Source organism: Triticum aestivum, chromosome 6A (assembly GCF_018294505.1).
Source record: "Triticum aestivum cultivar Chinese Spring chromosome 6A, IWGSC CS RefSeq v2.1, whole genome shotgun sequence".
In the NCBI taxonomy this organism is placed as follows: Eukaryota; Viridiplantae; Streptophyta; class Magnoliopsida; order Poales; family Poaceae; genus Triticum; species Triticum aestivum.
The window spans coordinates 103,188,277-103,204,657 of record NC_057809.1 but is presented as its reverse complement, the minus strand read 5'-3'; the positions used below and the strand labels follow the sequence as shown (position 1 = coordinate 103,204,657).

The window sequence follows — 16,381 nt, the reverse complement described above, 5'->3', positions numbered from 1 at the left end:
CATTTTGTTTGTTTGTGCATTTAAAGCGAGACTGGTCACGGGCAATGATGGTTGATAGATGCTAAGAAGAAAATAAATCAACTGGGAGAAAGATTAATGGCGAACAATTCTCAATAAAAAAATGATAGTAAAATAATTCGAACTTGTTTGTTGGTCTGCATCTATTAAACAGAATTGAAAAACAAAAAATAAACAGAACTATGTAAGTTGTGTCTTCCTAAGCATATAGGTAGCTGAAAATGCAGTGAACATATTTTGTTCACAAACGTAGGTTCATAAGAAGACGGAAGGCACACATACTTCCTATATTCCAAGCAGATCAGGCATAAAGTTTCTTTGGATAACTAATCTTGTCTCATGATTGATACAATGTCAACCATTCAGTGCAATCGTCTCATGCCCATCCAAACAATTGTTCTTTAGGTCTTTGCACATGATGACTGTCTCATGTGAAATTACATTAAGTTTGCCTAGAGACCATAAAAACTTGCCAACTATGAATGATCCATAAACAAATACATGTATGTAGTGGTAGAATTGTATGATAGATACACACATCTTTGTATAATTGTTCTCTGCATGCATGCATATTCTTCTGAGTGTTGATGGTTCTGAAGAAATCCGTACCTGAACATCCATGCTGATGGTCATGAAGAATCCCATACAGCCGCAGAACTTGTCATGCAAAATTCAAAAAGCGGCAGCTCCTCGCCTACACGCTAGCATGCTGATAGATCCCATATAGATGCAGAACTTGTCATGCTGATAAATCCCATATTACAAATACGAAACTGAAGCAATCACTGACTGCAAGCACTCCTCAAATCTGGATATTACATAATTCTGAACATAAATTTCTCAAGTTTACAAAAAATTCAGAGAGAGAAAGAGAATCCAGTCCTTGTTGGTGCTTGAAGTGCTGAAGAGGAGCAGCAACTGTGAAGGTTCAGAGAAGTAGCAGCAGTGGGGTAGTAGGGAGAAAAGAAGCAGCAACAGGTTGGGGTTCAGAGAAGCACATCAAAGAGAGATTCAGAGAGGAGTAGATGGGAAGGAGCAAGAGCGGAAGAAAGATTAGAGGAGATTAGGATTAGCAAGGGGCAACAAGATTAGAGGAGCATCAACAATATAGAGAGTAAGGAGAAGAGAGGATACATGAATTTGTCTCTTCTTTCTCCCTCTTGTTTCTCTTTCTTTTTCCTCTACAGAGAGTCGCGGCCCTCGTGGAATCGCCAGATCCGCCTGCATCCAATCCATTCCCAGCGCCACTGGCCCTCGCGAGCTCCTCCTCCTCCTGCATCGACCCGAGCGTCCATGGGCAGCTGCTGCGTCTGCAATGACCGCGGGCGAGCGCGCACGTCGGACGCATCCGGCGCCGCCGCCTGCAATGACCGCTTCATCTGTGTCTCCCCTCATGCTCCTCATCTCGTCCGGGCAGCGTGCCGCCCGCACCCGTCATGTTGCTCGCTGCCTCGCTGGACGACCATCGCGGCGTCACTGCCCGAGCACCGCCTCACACGCTAGCGATGGCACGTCCTCCGGTGAGCCTCTCGTCTCCCGCTCGCAACCTCCAGTTGTTGCCGCCCCCGGCGTTCTGCATCGAGCAGCCGCACCGTCCCCAACCGCTTGAGCCGCCGCGTTGACCCTGCTCCACCTCGCCGCGTGGCAGCTGCCGTCCCTGCCGCCGCCAAGGGTGCCGCCCCTCACCCGAGCACACCCCCTGGCGAGGCGTCTTTCATCCTCCGTAACAACAAATGCATGCAGACTATGGAGGCGTTGATTGGGTAAGGACTTGATGCGGGAATAGCCGGTTTGCATGGATCACAAACGCATGGTTGCAAGCATTAGCTATAATGACATCGCTATTAATTAGGGATTGATTGTTGATTTCTTTAGGGACTGTCTATTCAACAATTGACTGATTTGTAATTGGTTATCATTCAAATTTTCCAACCAATAATCTGTTGACAGCTGTATGTCTGCTTTTACAGAAGAAAACGGATCGGGCTGTATTTGTGACCCGTCAAGCAACTAACAGCGACAAAAAGGTTGAACCAGTCGCCCTACTGTCCTTTCCTTGACCCGTCAAAAGCACCTGATAGGATTACACTGTACAAATGCATAAGGTTACACCGAGCAAAATGCATAAGGGGGTAAAATTACAGAGTAAAATCACATTGGGACTAGCAAATCAAATTACCTAATAATTAAGTGTAAAATTACAGTTTAAATAGCAACAGATTACATTATACATTATGGGGAAAATTACACTACAGAAAATGGAAAAATAGGATTACAGTGAAACTACCATACAAATTACACATAAAATTATCAGTCAAATTACACAATACAGACATGGGTAAAATTACATCGGGGGAATTACATTATAACTACTGTGTAGTTACATTGTAATTACTGTGTACTAATATTATAACTACCATACCAAATACACAGTAATTATCAGTCAACTTACTGTGTAAAAATGGCATTTGAATTACAGTGTAGATATGGGTAAAATTACATTGTAAAAAAAGGTGTAAGGTTATAGTGTAACTACCATACAAATTACATAGTAATTATCAGTCAAATTACTGAGTAAAAAAAGGCATCAGATTACAATGCAGGTATGGGTAAATTTACACTGTAAAAAGGTGCAAGATTACAGTGTAACTACCATATAAAATTACACAGTAATTATCAGTCAAATTACTGTGTAACTATGGATAAATTTACCCTGTAAAAAAGAGCATTCGAATTACAGTATAGATATGGGTAAATTTCCACTTCCGGTTCGAATTACAGTGTAGATATGGGTAAATTTACACTGTAAGAAAGGAATAGGATTACAGTGTAACTATCATACAAAATTACACAATAATTATAGGATTACAGTGTAACTACCATACAAATTTCACACTAAGTATCACTCAGTAATAAGGGCATTTAGATTACAGTTCATATAGGGTAAATTTACAGTGTAGGTACCATACAAATGACCCAATGATTAACGGAAGAGAAAAAAAGACTTACAACATTCCTTCTGCCAGCAGATGATAATTTTCTCTTCAGGTACTTTACTTTCTGATCAAGAAACAAAAAACATAAAATCATCAAACCAACATATGAAAAAATATGGAATAAAAACATCAAACTCTTCATCATCACCAGAAACATGAAAAAATGGCTTACGTTATTCAGATAGAAATTGTAAAGTGCTTTATCAAACTCTTCATCATCACCAGAACAACCCTGCAAAAGGAAAAAAATATCAAAAAACAATAACAAAAATTAATAAAAAAATATAAAAATATAAAAGAAAATGAAAATGGAAATGGAAAGAAGATAAGAAGACAAATAATAACTCCCAAAGACATAGCATTAGAACCATCATCAGCAAAATCATTAGGCACATAAGGGTCTCTCAAAGAATCAGCGCTCTCGACTGAAGAAACTAGGGGAACATCCTTGCGAGAGACTTTCCGCGGTCTACTCATTGAGATACTACCTGGAAAACAATAGAGAGAAAAAATAGGCCTCAAAATATACATAAGAGAAATTACAGGCTGACTAGCATACAAATTACACAATAAATACGTGAGAAATTACAGTGTAAAAACGCATCAGATTACAGTGTAACTAGCATACAAATTACACATTTACAGTGCAAAAGCGCAACATATTACAATGCAAAGGCAGCAGGCTTGTGAATTGGATGCAGCGACAAAACAACCTTCAACAGAAACGTGATGTATAGATATTTTACAAGCCTCACGCCACTAGATACAGTAGTGATGGTGATATTGAACAAACTAGGAAGACAAAATCTCAGAGTTATTAGCAGAACCAAAATTGACGGACAAATTCCCAAAGAACTTCTGAAGTAGTAATTCACAGAAGCAAGAGCATCTGCTGCCAAAAACATATGACTAGTTTACTGGGTCTTACTCGCAGATCAAGCATCAGCCACCACACATGAGTGGTCAAAAAGCACCACAAAGGTTTCACAAAAATCAAGACTGCACAAACTTATCCATCGACTGCTTAGTACGGTTCAGAAAATAGATGAACAGAAGTTATGGGATCATTCAGATTTCAACAAAAACATCAAAGACTGTAGGGCTGCACAACAAAAAGGGGTGAACCGCGAGGCCACTCATGCATAAATCATAGGGTGACTAGCATGCAAATTACACAAATAAAATACGGGAGAAATTACGGTGCAAAAATGCATCAGATTACAGTGTAACTAGAATACAAATTACACAGTTATTATGGGGTAAAAAATGCTGTGCAAAATCACGACAGATTATAGTGTAAATGGAATATGATTACAGTGTAACTACCACACAAATTACATGGTAAAATCAGTCAAATTACTATGTAAAAAGGGGGCATCGGACTACAGAGTAAACATCGGTCGAACTAGACAGTAAATCATGGAATAGGATTACACTATAATTTCACAGAAATTATCGGTCAAATTACTATGTAATTTACGGTATAACTACCACCCAAAACTACATAGTAATTACCGGTGAAAAATACTGTGTGATGCACAACAGGGTAGCTACATGAAGAGACTGTAGGGGAAAATGATAAAAAGACAAGCTATCCCCACGGTAATTAGAGGGAAAAAGCTTACACAGTGACAAGGTTCAGGCTATAAAACGAGAAACACTGAAACACTTCAAACTGCAGAGAGGCTCTATATAGGAACTGTAGACCAACTCTGAAAAAAAATCTCAGTTACACTAATTTACAGTATAACAAAACCCTACCACACCTACCTCCACATCAACAGTGACAAGGTTATGCTGAGCGCGAAATCACTGAACTCGATCCTTCAGAGTTCAACATCTACTGGATCCACCCCTCAAAACTAAACCCTACCACACCTACCTCCACATCAATAGCAAGGGAAATCTAGCGTTCTACGCCTACCTCCACATCAAACAGCCACAACATTGCCTCCAAAAAATGTCCTATGGGATCCTAACCAGGAGGAATTTGGCCTCCGTCAACAGCAGGAAAAGGAAGACACGGCGGACTGCGCATGGCACGCTGCAACCTCCGACGCCACAACCACGGCGGACTACAAGCACCATGGCAAACAAACTCTGCGGATCCACAAAATCCCCTAGATCTGAGACTACACGGCCATGAAACCACGGGCAAGAGACGAGAAAACATTACAAAGATGACCAAAATTCAGGGCCTACAGTGGCTACAAACCAGAACTCGGAATTCAGAGACAGGAGCTATAGGATCCACCACTAAAACTTAAATGCCTACTACGCCTACTTCCACATCAACTCTAGGACGCATAAAAATACACATCAACAATAACAACCTAACTGGGGAGGGCACAGGATTTGGACTGCATCCACAAGAAAAACACAAGACCACGACATGACACATAAGGTAGCAGTGACCCTCTACAGGACAAAAATGCAGTGAGCATATATGTGAACTAAAAAAGGGTGAGAAAAATGCACAGCAGAACTTCATGCACATAAATCTGCAGACCCTTGATATTATGTACACTCATATCATGGTGGAAATACATAAAAACAAGCATGTAATTCAGGAAAAGTGCAGAACAAAAATGAACAAAAAATACATAGAGTTGATCAGTAAGCCACCGAGATGAACAACAACAGACAAAAACGACACAAACATCACAAAATTCAGGCGCTCTAGCCACAACTCGAACTACAGACACAAGCTACGGGATCCGCAGCTGAAAACTAACACCAACTACGTATACCTCCACAACATCTGCAGGAAAAACTATCCTCTACCCATACATACACATCAACAACTAGAACCCTAAGGCGGGCGCTCCTCCACATCTGCAGGAACACACACACACCTCGGGCATGGAGACTACGTGTGGCACACTGAAGGCTCCTACCAGAAATTCACGTGCGCACAAAACACACACACATCACGGGCATGGAGAACACCGCGCCAGAAACATACACATCCCGCGGATCCGCGAACCCAAAAATCACCTAGATCTGGAACTACATGGCCACGAAAAGCAAGCACAAAAGCGCGAGAAGACAGGGCAACAAACCAGCGCAGCCGCGGCGACGAGAACGAAGAGGATGCCGTCAAAATCCTAGGGCGGATGAACTCCAAATCGCCATGAACACGGGGAATCGCCTCGCCCTCCGCCGCCGCTCGAGCTCTCACTCTCTCTGCCTTATCCAAATGAGAAAGGGGAACGACACCCCGCTCCAAATTCAAAAGGGACAAAAACCTACAGTGCCCACCGGTTCGGCCGGGTCAAGGAAAAACGGGCGGATGGAGAAAACCGCACCCGATAAACAAAAGTGACCCGAAAACCAGCACAAAAGAGCAGGACTGAGCGCGAATCTCGACGCGAGATCAAAGGATAGAAATTCGAATGTCAGCGAATTACAAAACAGCCGACTGTAAATTAGCAAAACCGTTTCTTTATCTATTTGGGAGAGAGATTTCTGGTTGAAAGAGAAACTTACGGAGGGGAAGTTTTCCTCTGCCGGTGGAGTGATGGTTAGCCTATTATAATTGCTAACTACACCCCTGATAACTCATTAGATTAATCCAATCTGTTAGATTTCATTGATTTAGATAATCGGACGGTGCAAATTAACCGGTGTACATTTAATGAGATGCACGTAAAAAAGTTCTTATTTGATTGTTTAATAGTAATAGAGATAATAGAGAAGAGATTCAGCTTCTCGCATGGCTTCTCACTTCAGTTGGCGACCTGGAAAGCGTTTGGCACACAGCTTCCAATTTCTGTCGTTAGGCACGGGGTTGCCAACCCATTTGAGTAGCAATAAGCCCAACTCGAAGGGATTGGCAGGCCAAAATTCAGGCCCAAAACAACCCTAGCCCCTCACCTCACTCATCTCTCCCCGATCTCCTCGACCCCTCCTCCTGTGCGCCGCCACCCACAAGAGATGCACGACCCTGCGTGCCCGTCCACTGCTCGCCGGATGGCCATGGCGCCACCACCGCCGGCGCGGGAGTCCCAGCCTCCCGTCTGTCCTCCTCCTCCCCGAGTCCCGTGCCCGAGCTGCTCCGCCTGTCGCCCCTGCTGCCCTCCCAAACGACCTGCTCACCTCCACGTCCGGCCTCGACCGGCGGCATGCCAACCTCCACCGTCTCCCTAGCCAAGCCGACGCCATGGACGACCCCAAGCTCTCCTCCGCCGTGGTCATCAGCAGCAGCTGCAGATCCAGCAACCCCATGCCCGTCACGGCCTCCTCCGGCCATCTCCGTCCCCTGCGCTCACGCCGGAGCACAACCACGCATGCGACCACCCGTCTCACCTCTTCCTCACTCAGCTCCAGCCGTGCCCTGTCATCTCCGGCCGCCGGTCATTTCCCTGCCACTTCGAGAGAGTCCGGGAAAGAAATCGAACCGGTATGCTGAGAATCACTTGGCGGTGGCAACCGGGCGTAATTTGCGTCAACTCCAACTTCTTCGTTTCCACGGATCTGGAAAAGACCAGCTTCCCCAATTCCTCCTTTTTTACACTAGACAGGTCAGTCAGCTTCTCAATTCCAGCTTCCTGAAGCTAGAGCGTTCGGCTCAGCTTCATGCGTAAAGTTGAGGAAGCTGGGAGCTGGAGCGTTGCCGAACAGGCCCTTAAATATGATCTGCACATGAATTACCTAAAACATCAGAGTTTTTTTCGAAAAAATGTAAAATAACGGTTCGAGGGTAACTTAAATCTGGACGGTGGGTTGATTTCAAAAAAAGACAGGGACTTTTGTATAAAATACGAAAATAACGATTCGTTTTAACTTAAAACAGGATTGCGGATTGAATTCTCTGAAATAGAAGGACTTTTCTAAAAATGCCATGACGGACGAAAAAAAATCCAATTTACTTTATTATTAGGTAAAGAGGTAAAGATAAAGACAAAATTCATAAGGGGGAAACAAGAAAAAGAAACTACATGATCACCCAAACTGAAAACAGCAAAAAAAACACATAAAAAGAGAAGAAAAAAGATGTGTCGAGAAATCAAAAAAAACAAGAAAGAAAACAGGTAGATACACATACACTGAATCAAACCAAGGCGCATGGGCCGGCCTAGGTGCTCACCTATATGTGAATATTCTACACACTAAGCGTACAATATGTTTTACCACTGAGAGTTGCTTCGCAAAATCCTACTTCCTCTGTTCCATATTAGTTATCACTGATTTAGTACTCCATATTAGTTGTCGCTGATTTAATATAGAAGTATTGCCCCTCATTGCAGGCCTCGGGATATCTCCGGGCACCTCTCAACACGCATATGCCCGACCCATTTAGCTATGGAGATGACCACGAATGGTCGAGCTCTAGCCGAAGACAACGCAGTTGGCCAAACGATGACCGCATAGGTGAGATAGAGACCGACCAATGATAGTCGTAGCTTAACACGAGAACCGTAGTGGCGCACGTGTGGTTGACGATGAGACCAAACTAGAGCCACCTCGGCTCACCAAGGGGGGTAAGGCATTAGTGAGGAAGAAATTTAGGGGGTGTGTGGTGGGCCTCGCTAGTTTTGAGGAAGGGGCATTTGAAGGAATGGCCAGGGCAACGGTGGACCGATGGATGTGGCGGCTTGGTAGGGCAGGAAGGCGGCAACGGCCACGGGCAACAGGAAATAACGGGCCCAGTGTCAATGGGCCGGGTCATTAACGGGTGCAGCGAAGATGAACTCTCTAATATGGATTAGAATTAAAATAAATGCGGTTGCTTCTCATTCTATCTTTGAGACAAAGAAAACAACACTTGTTTATTATATACACAATTTGATTAGATGGTTCACCTTTGTCGTCCAGATCTACGTTATACAGATACTTTAGAAAGTGCGTGTATCCAGCCGGATACTGCCCCGATACTCGGATACTGCCCCGATACTGTCCGATACATATCCCGTAAGTATCATGTGATTTATTGATTTAAAAAAAATAGTGTTTGATACGTCTGAGATACCTATGGGATACGTTTTGGATAGGACAACCCCTTCGTTCGATGTGTAAAACTGAAAACTCCTCAATCCCCTCCTAGCGCCGCCGCACGTCATTAATTCCTAACTGGCCACCTCGTCCCCTCGACTCTTTGGAGCAGGCGAGCAGCCGCAGCCCGCAGGTCTCCAACTCTTCATAAATCTCAGCTCCAGTCCTCTCCTCTCCCACATGTTCTTCTCCAACTCTCCATCCAATCGATGCTGATCGGGCGCCGGCTCGTCGCCGGCAGAAGACATCCGTGTCTCCCTTACAGGAGGTATGTTCTCATCTCCCTCTCTTTCTCTGATCTCTCTTCTCCATCTCCTTCTCTGAATCTCCTCCTAATCTCCTCCTTTTCCGTGCAGATCGGCCATATCTATTAGGTCTTCTTCAGTTAGAAGTGACGCAGGTAGTTGAGGTAGCGTGGATGCAGTCCATGTATTGGCTGCTGCTCGTGTGATTCCGGAAGATGATAATGAGAAGAAGCCTTTGTGGAGGTACATCCAGATGTTGGAAAATACTGGGAAAGAGAAAAGAGGCAACAAGAGATCCATGCAGTATTTGTTAAGCAATTGTGAAGACTTTGATTTTTTTAATAAAACAGTGCATTTTCTACAAAAAAAAACTCGTTATTTTTCATATATTTAATAATTAATATGTATATACAGACGTATCCCTGTATTCTAGTTTTTAGAAAATTGCTGTATCGGGCGTAGCCCCGTATCGCGTATCCGTGCAACAGGTCCAGATCACTCATTATAGTCTTATTAACAGTAGCATATCTCCTAGGAGATAAGTCATAATCATTGCTTGATTTGAGTGTCATATAGTTACAAAAAGAACTAGCTTGAGCAAGTGAGCAGTATAATGATTTGGCCTCATCAAAGCACATTGTGATTGATTGAATTAGCAAAGAACACATGCATGTCACCAGTCAAACACAATTGCAATAGTGCCAACAAAAAATACATGCACTGGGTTACATATGAACAGATTTGCATCGATTACTCGGTAACATGCAACCTAAGAAAAGCCAGTAACACATATGACCTCCTAATTCCATTACAGTTCATCAAAATAAGAGTCTCAGTCCGCTACAAAATGGCAATGTGAAGAAAAATGCAAAAGAACAGCCGGTACCTACAATGCGCTGGATGGTTTCAATTGGCAATGTGAAAACTGAGACCATAATATTGATTAAATTAGAGAATCTATTAGCGCCAAAGATAGCCTCAATCTTGAGGGGAGATCATGCGCATAATTCCTGCTTCCAGAATGGCCAGCTGGAAAAAATAATTAATTAATTAAATTTCTCCATGGAAAATAAAGAGACTGGATATGAAATATAGCACTCACTTGACACCAAGGAGCAGGCGAGTATCAACCATCGAGGTGCACGTCAGGTGAAGCGCATCTTTGCAATTGGAACGAATTTGCTTCTTCTACTATTAAAGGGTACAAACTTGAAAAACTTGGGAAGATATATGACTTCCATCAACAGAGAGACCTTTGGGACAGTAAGCTTTCAAACCAGGGCACTGAGATCCAAAACCCGACTTTGGTTCATGTGGAATATTTCATGACAAAAACAGGTTGCATAACAGACTTCACAGCCTTTATACCACCGCAGGACACCGTCAGTGCATGTTCCTACACCAAGGACACAACAGGGTGTGATTGAAACACAAAAAGAATATCATCCTTTACAACCCTTAGGAGGGCATCATTTTGTACTAAGCGTTTCACAGCATATATTGACAAAAACAAATGTGTGTAGCAATGAACAAATACAAGTAATTAACAGTGAATAGTTACATAAGCACAGTTGGGCAGCATATAGATCAAAAGCAAGTTACATGAGCAACCTTCTGATTCCATTGAAGAATTATAAAAATAGGTGACCATCCAGTTTCAACAATAACCATATTATCTATCTGTAGAAATGCATTATGCCAGAGCAGATACCTCTTTATTTTGAACACAAAAATGTCCCGCTGGTCAGACACTACTTCGTAAATTAGCACATACAATCCTGGCATTATCGCTTTACTTACGACCAAATCTTACCAGATCATTGAGAAAGTACTAAAATGACAAAAAGGATGAGTGAATTTGTTTCTGTTCATAGTTGCTATTGCTCGAACTCTAATACTGATAGTCTGGAACAATTCAAAAAGATACGAACACTACACATTCAGCTAACGGAAAAAAGAAGGAAGTGTGGATTGACCTTCTAAACAGTGCATGAAACTATTGTACTCCCTCCATTCCATAATGTAGTGCGCCCGCGCTTCCCGAGATCCAAGTTTGACCGTAAATTTAACCAACGAGACCGATTTTTGCTCCTGCCATAATCGGTCTCGTTGGTTAAATTTACGGTCAAACTTGGATCTCGGGAAGCGCGTGCGCTCTACATTGTGGAATGGAGGTAGTAAGGATGATTATTCAAATACTAACCAATTTTATGTACAGGATGGAAGATACAAACTGGGGTCTTCATGCTTGCACTGGAACCTCAAACTGTACTTGGATGCAGAGAGAATGTGTACCAGTCTAGCGAAACATACAAACCCAAGAAGAGCCCTGCACATTAGATAAAAATAAGTGACTTATTCAAATGAAGCAGCAATAATTGTGATGAACCAGAAAGAACGGTATATGCTTTGATGATCACGCGGTTAGGAAAAGAAAAAGAATTTGGTGTGTACAGACAAGTACTTTTTCCCCCTCTCTCAGAAAGGTCCATGTCTCTACGGGGTTCTTGAAACACCTGAACTTTTCATGACCGCACAAAAACACGCATTGATCTTTTACAACTTATAAGATTAGAGACAATTAGCTAGTTACCTTGGATTAGTCGTCAATTATTGGAATGGTTCCTTTTAACTTGCGGCACTGCCTCATTAGCTCCTCGCTGTTGCCAGACCGGACTGTTAACTTCCGTAGTGAACTTGGGAGCCCATCCTTGGGCAGCGATGTCAAGGCAGGACAGTGCCAGATCTCTAGGTTTTCCAGAGAACTTGGGAGACTGTCCTTTGGCAGCGATTTGAAAGCAGTGCAGTCCGAGATCTCTAGAGTTTGCAGAGAAGAAGGCAGGCCTTCCTTTGGCAGCGATTCAAAGGCAGAACAATGGTGGATCCCTAAATGTTTCAGAGAACTTGGTAGGCCGTCCTTGGGCAGCGATTTGAAGGCAGGACACCACCGAATCTCTAAATGTTCCAGTGAACTTGGGAGGCCGTCTTTGGGTAGCGATTTGAATGCAGGGATGTTGTCAATCCGTAATGTCTCTAGGCTGGAAAGTCTGTGTAGCTCTGCCGGGAGGCACTGCAGCCCGCATAAATCGTTAAAAGTGAGGCCCTGAAGGGAGGTGAGGTGCTGAAGGGCATCCTCTTGCTCGTTAGTGAAGCGCGCCACCTCCTCCTTATAATTGCGATAAAAGTTTAAGCGGGTGAGGGAGGAGAGGAGGCTGCAGACAGGCGCAGCAAGGAAACCTGTAGGGTCATTTGTATGTAGCTGGCACCCGGCCAGTCACTCGCGACGCACGCACGCTACAAGGCCCACGGCCTGGCTCGCCACGCAGGGCGTTGCAGGTTCAGTTCAGATGCAACTCTGAACCTGCACTTGTTCAGTCCGCTGCATATGTTGACTAAGGGCATATGCAGGCGCGACATTGTTCCCCCCTTGAGAGGTTGCTTCTGCCCAAATGCTTGCGTCTGGAAAACGTTGGCGAAGCACCGAGTAATCCTCCCAGGTTGCTGCTGAGGCTGGCATGTTCTCCCACTGAATCTGCAGCTGGATGACCGGCGCGTCTCCTTTCTTCATCCTGCGGCGATCCAAAATTGCTAGTGGTTGTGACTCGTGGGCTGCAAGATCTGGTACCTTAGGAAGCTCATCAAAGACTGGTGTATAGTCAGGAACGAAAGGCTTCAACTGGGACACGTGAAACACTGGGTGGATGCGGCTGTCTGGAGGAAGTTGAAGCCGGTAAGTGAGCGTGCCCACACGCTCGGTGACGATGAATGGTCCGAAGAACTTATAAGCCAGCTTGCAGCACGGGCGATTGGCGACTGAAGTTCGTGCATAGGGTTGCAGCTTGAGCAAAACATGTTCTCCCACATCGAATGCGCGCTCGGCACGGTGACGATCGGCTTGCTTCTTGAAACGATCCTGGGCGCGAGCTAGTTGAGCTCGCAGCAGCTCAGTGTGCGCGGCCCAGTCCAGATCCTCGCCCTGGGCGTCTGCTGGCAGCTCCGAGCTCAGTTGTGGTAGTCCACCGAGATTTGGTTCTCTCCCATATAAGGCTTTGAACGGGGAGCAGTTCAGAGATGAGTGATGGGTTGAGTTGTACCAGAATTCTGTTGTCGAAAGCCATTTGCGCCATTGCTTGGGCGTCTCGTGCACTGCTGATGTCTACTACACAACCTTCTTCTTGTAGACGTTGTTGGGCCTCCAAGTGCAGAGGTTTGTACGACAGTAGCAAATTTCCCTCAAGTGGATGACCTAAGGTTTATCAATCTGTAGGAGGCGTAGGATGAAGATGATCTCTCTCAAGCAACCCTGCAACCAAATAACAAAGGGTCTCTTATGTCCCCAGCACACCCAATACAATGGTAAATTGTATAGGTGCACTAGTTCGGCGAAGAGATGGTGATACAAGTGGCATATGGATAGTAGATAAAGGTATTTGTAATCTGAAATAATAAAAACAGCAAGGTAGCAAGTGATAAAAATGAGCGTAAACGGTATTGCAATGTGTGGAAACAAGGCCTAGGGTTCATACTTTCGCTAGTGTAAGTTTCCTCAACAACACTAACATAATTGGATCACATAACTATCCCTCAACATGCAACAAAGAGTCACTCCAAAGTCACTAATAGCGGAGAACAAACTAAGAGATTATGGTAGGGTACGAAACCACCTCAAAGTTATTCTTTCCAATCAATCCGTTGGGCTATTCCTATAAGTGTCACAAACAGCCCTAGAGTTCGTACTAGAATAACACCTTAAGACACAAATCAATCAAAACCCTAATGTCACCTAGATACTCCAATGTCACCTCAAGTATCCGTGGGTATGATTATACGATATGCATCACACAATCTCAAATTCATCTATTCAACCAACACAAAGGACCTCAAATAGTGCCCCAAAGTTTCTACCGGAGAATCACGACGAAAACGTGTGCCAACCCCTATGCATAGGTTCATGGGCGGAACCCGCAAGTTGATCACCAAAACATACATCAAGTGGATCACGTAATATCCCATTGTCACCACAGATATCCACGGCAAGACATACATCAAGTGTTCTCAAGTCTTTAAAGACTCAATCCGATAAGACTACTTCAAAGGGGAAACTCAATTCATTACAAGAGAGAAGAGGGGGAGGAGAAACATAAGATCCAAAACTATAATAGCAAAGCTCGTGATACATCAAGATCGTGCCAAATCAAGAACACGAGAGAGAGAGAGAGAGAGAGATCAAACACATAGCTACTGGTACATACCCTCAGCACCGAGGGAGAACTACTCCCTCCTCGTCATGGAGAGCGCCGGGATGATGAAGATGGCCACCGGTGAGGGATCCCCCCTCCGGCAGGGTGCCGGAACAGGGTCCCAATTGACTTTTGGTGGCTACGAAGGCTTCTGGCGGCGGAACTCTCGATCTAATCTCTGTTCTGAAAGTTTTAGGGTACGTGGAGTTATATAGGCAGAAGAAGCACGTCAGGGAAGCCACAGGGGCCCCACGAGGCAGGGGGCGCGCCCTAAGGGGGGGGGGGCGCCCCCACCCTCATGGGCAGCTCCCGTATCTTCTGACACGGGGTCCAAGTCTATCAGGTGTGTTTCCTTCCAAAAATAACTTCTCTAGTTGATTTCGTTCCGTTTCGACTCCGTCTGATATTCCTTTTCTTCAAAACACTGAAATAGACATAAAACAACAAATCTGGGCTGGGCCTCCGGTTAATAGGTTAGTCCCGAAAGTAATATAAAAGTGGATAATAAAGCCCAATATTGCCCAAAACAGTAGATAATATAGCATGGAGCAATCAAAAATTATAAATACGTTGGAGACGTATCAAGCATCCCCAAGCTTAATTCCTACTCATCCTCGAGTAGGTAAATGATAAAAAAGATAATTTTTGATGTGGAATGCTAGTTGGCATAATTTCAATGTAATTCTTCTTACTTGTGATATGAATATTCAGATTCGAAAGATTCAAGACAAAAATTTAATATTGACATAAAAATAATAATACTTCAAGCATACCAACTAAGCAATTATGTCTTCTCAAAATAACATGGCTAAACAAAGTTATCCCTACAAAATCATATAGTCTGACTATGCTCCATCTTCACCAGACAAAATATTTAAATCATGCACAACCCCGATGACAAGCCAAGCAATTGTTTCATACTTTTGATGTTCTCAAACTTTTTCAATATTCACGCAATACATGAGCATGAGCCATGGATATAGCACTATAGGTGGAATAGAATATTGGTTATGGAGAAGACAAAAAAGGAGAAGATAGTCTCACATCGACCAGGTGTTGGGAAACGTAGTAATTTCAAAAAAATTCCTACGCACACGCAAGATCATGGTGATGCATAGAAACGAGAAAGGAGAGTGTTGTCTACGTACCCTCGTAGACCGAAAGCGGAAGCGTTATGTAGTCGTACGTCTTCACGATCCGACCGATCCAAGTACGAATGTACGCCACCTCTTAGTTCAGCACACGTTCAGCTCGATGACATCCCTCGAACTTCGATCCAGCCGAGTGTTGAGGGAGAATTTCGTCAGCACGACGGCGTAGTGACGATTTTGATGTTCTACCGACGCAGGGCTTCGCCTAAGCACCGCTACAATATGACCGAAGTGGATTATGGTGGAGGGGGGCACCGCACACGGCTAAGAGATCCAAGGGATCAATTGTTGTGTCTAGAGGTGCCCCCTGCCCCTGTATATAAAGGAGCAAGGGGGGAGGCGGCCGGCCTAGGAGAAGGGCGCGCCAAGGGGGGGAGTCCTACTCCTACCGAGAGTCGGACTCCTCCTTTCCTTATTGGAGTAGGAGAGAAGGAAAGAGGAGGAGAGGGAGAAGGAAAAGGGGGCTGCACCCCTTGTCCAATTCGGACCAGAGGGGGGGCGCAGGCCTCCTTCCTTTTGGCCTCTCTCCTCTATTCCCGTATGGCCCAATAAGGCCCATATACTCCCCGGCTAATTCCCGTAACTCTCCGGTACTCCGAAAAATACCCGAATCACCCGGAACCTTTCCGAAGTCCGAATATAGTCGTCCAATATATCGATCTTTACGTCTCGACCATTTCGAGACTCCTCGTCATGTCCCCGATCTCATCCGGGACTCCGAACTCCTTCGGTACATC

At 44.3% G+C, this 16,381-nt stretch overlaps 1 long non-coding RNA gene across 2 annotated transcripts; it reads right to left on the bottom strand.

The window, feature by feature from the left end:
- Positions 1-2,775: 2,775 nt before the first annotated feature.
- On the bottom strand, positions 2,776-6,251 carry LOC123130391 (uncharacterized). Of its 2 annotated transcripts, XR_006463820.1 has the most exons (4): positions 6,077-6,251; positions 3,360-3,502; positions 3,187-3,246; positions 2,776-3,078 (listed from the first exon to the last, which is right to left on the bottom strand). It is a non-coding gene; the product is annotated as an uncharacterized lncRNA (long non-coding RNA). The 2 variants fall into 2 exon arrangements; XR_006463821.1 differs by having other exon boundaries at positions 2,783-3,074; positions 3,187-3,502; positions 6,077-6,216.
- Positions 6,252-16,381: the final 10,130 nt, after the last annotated feature.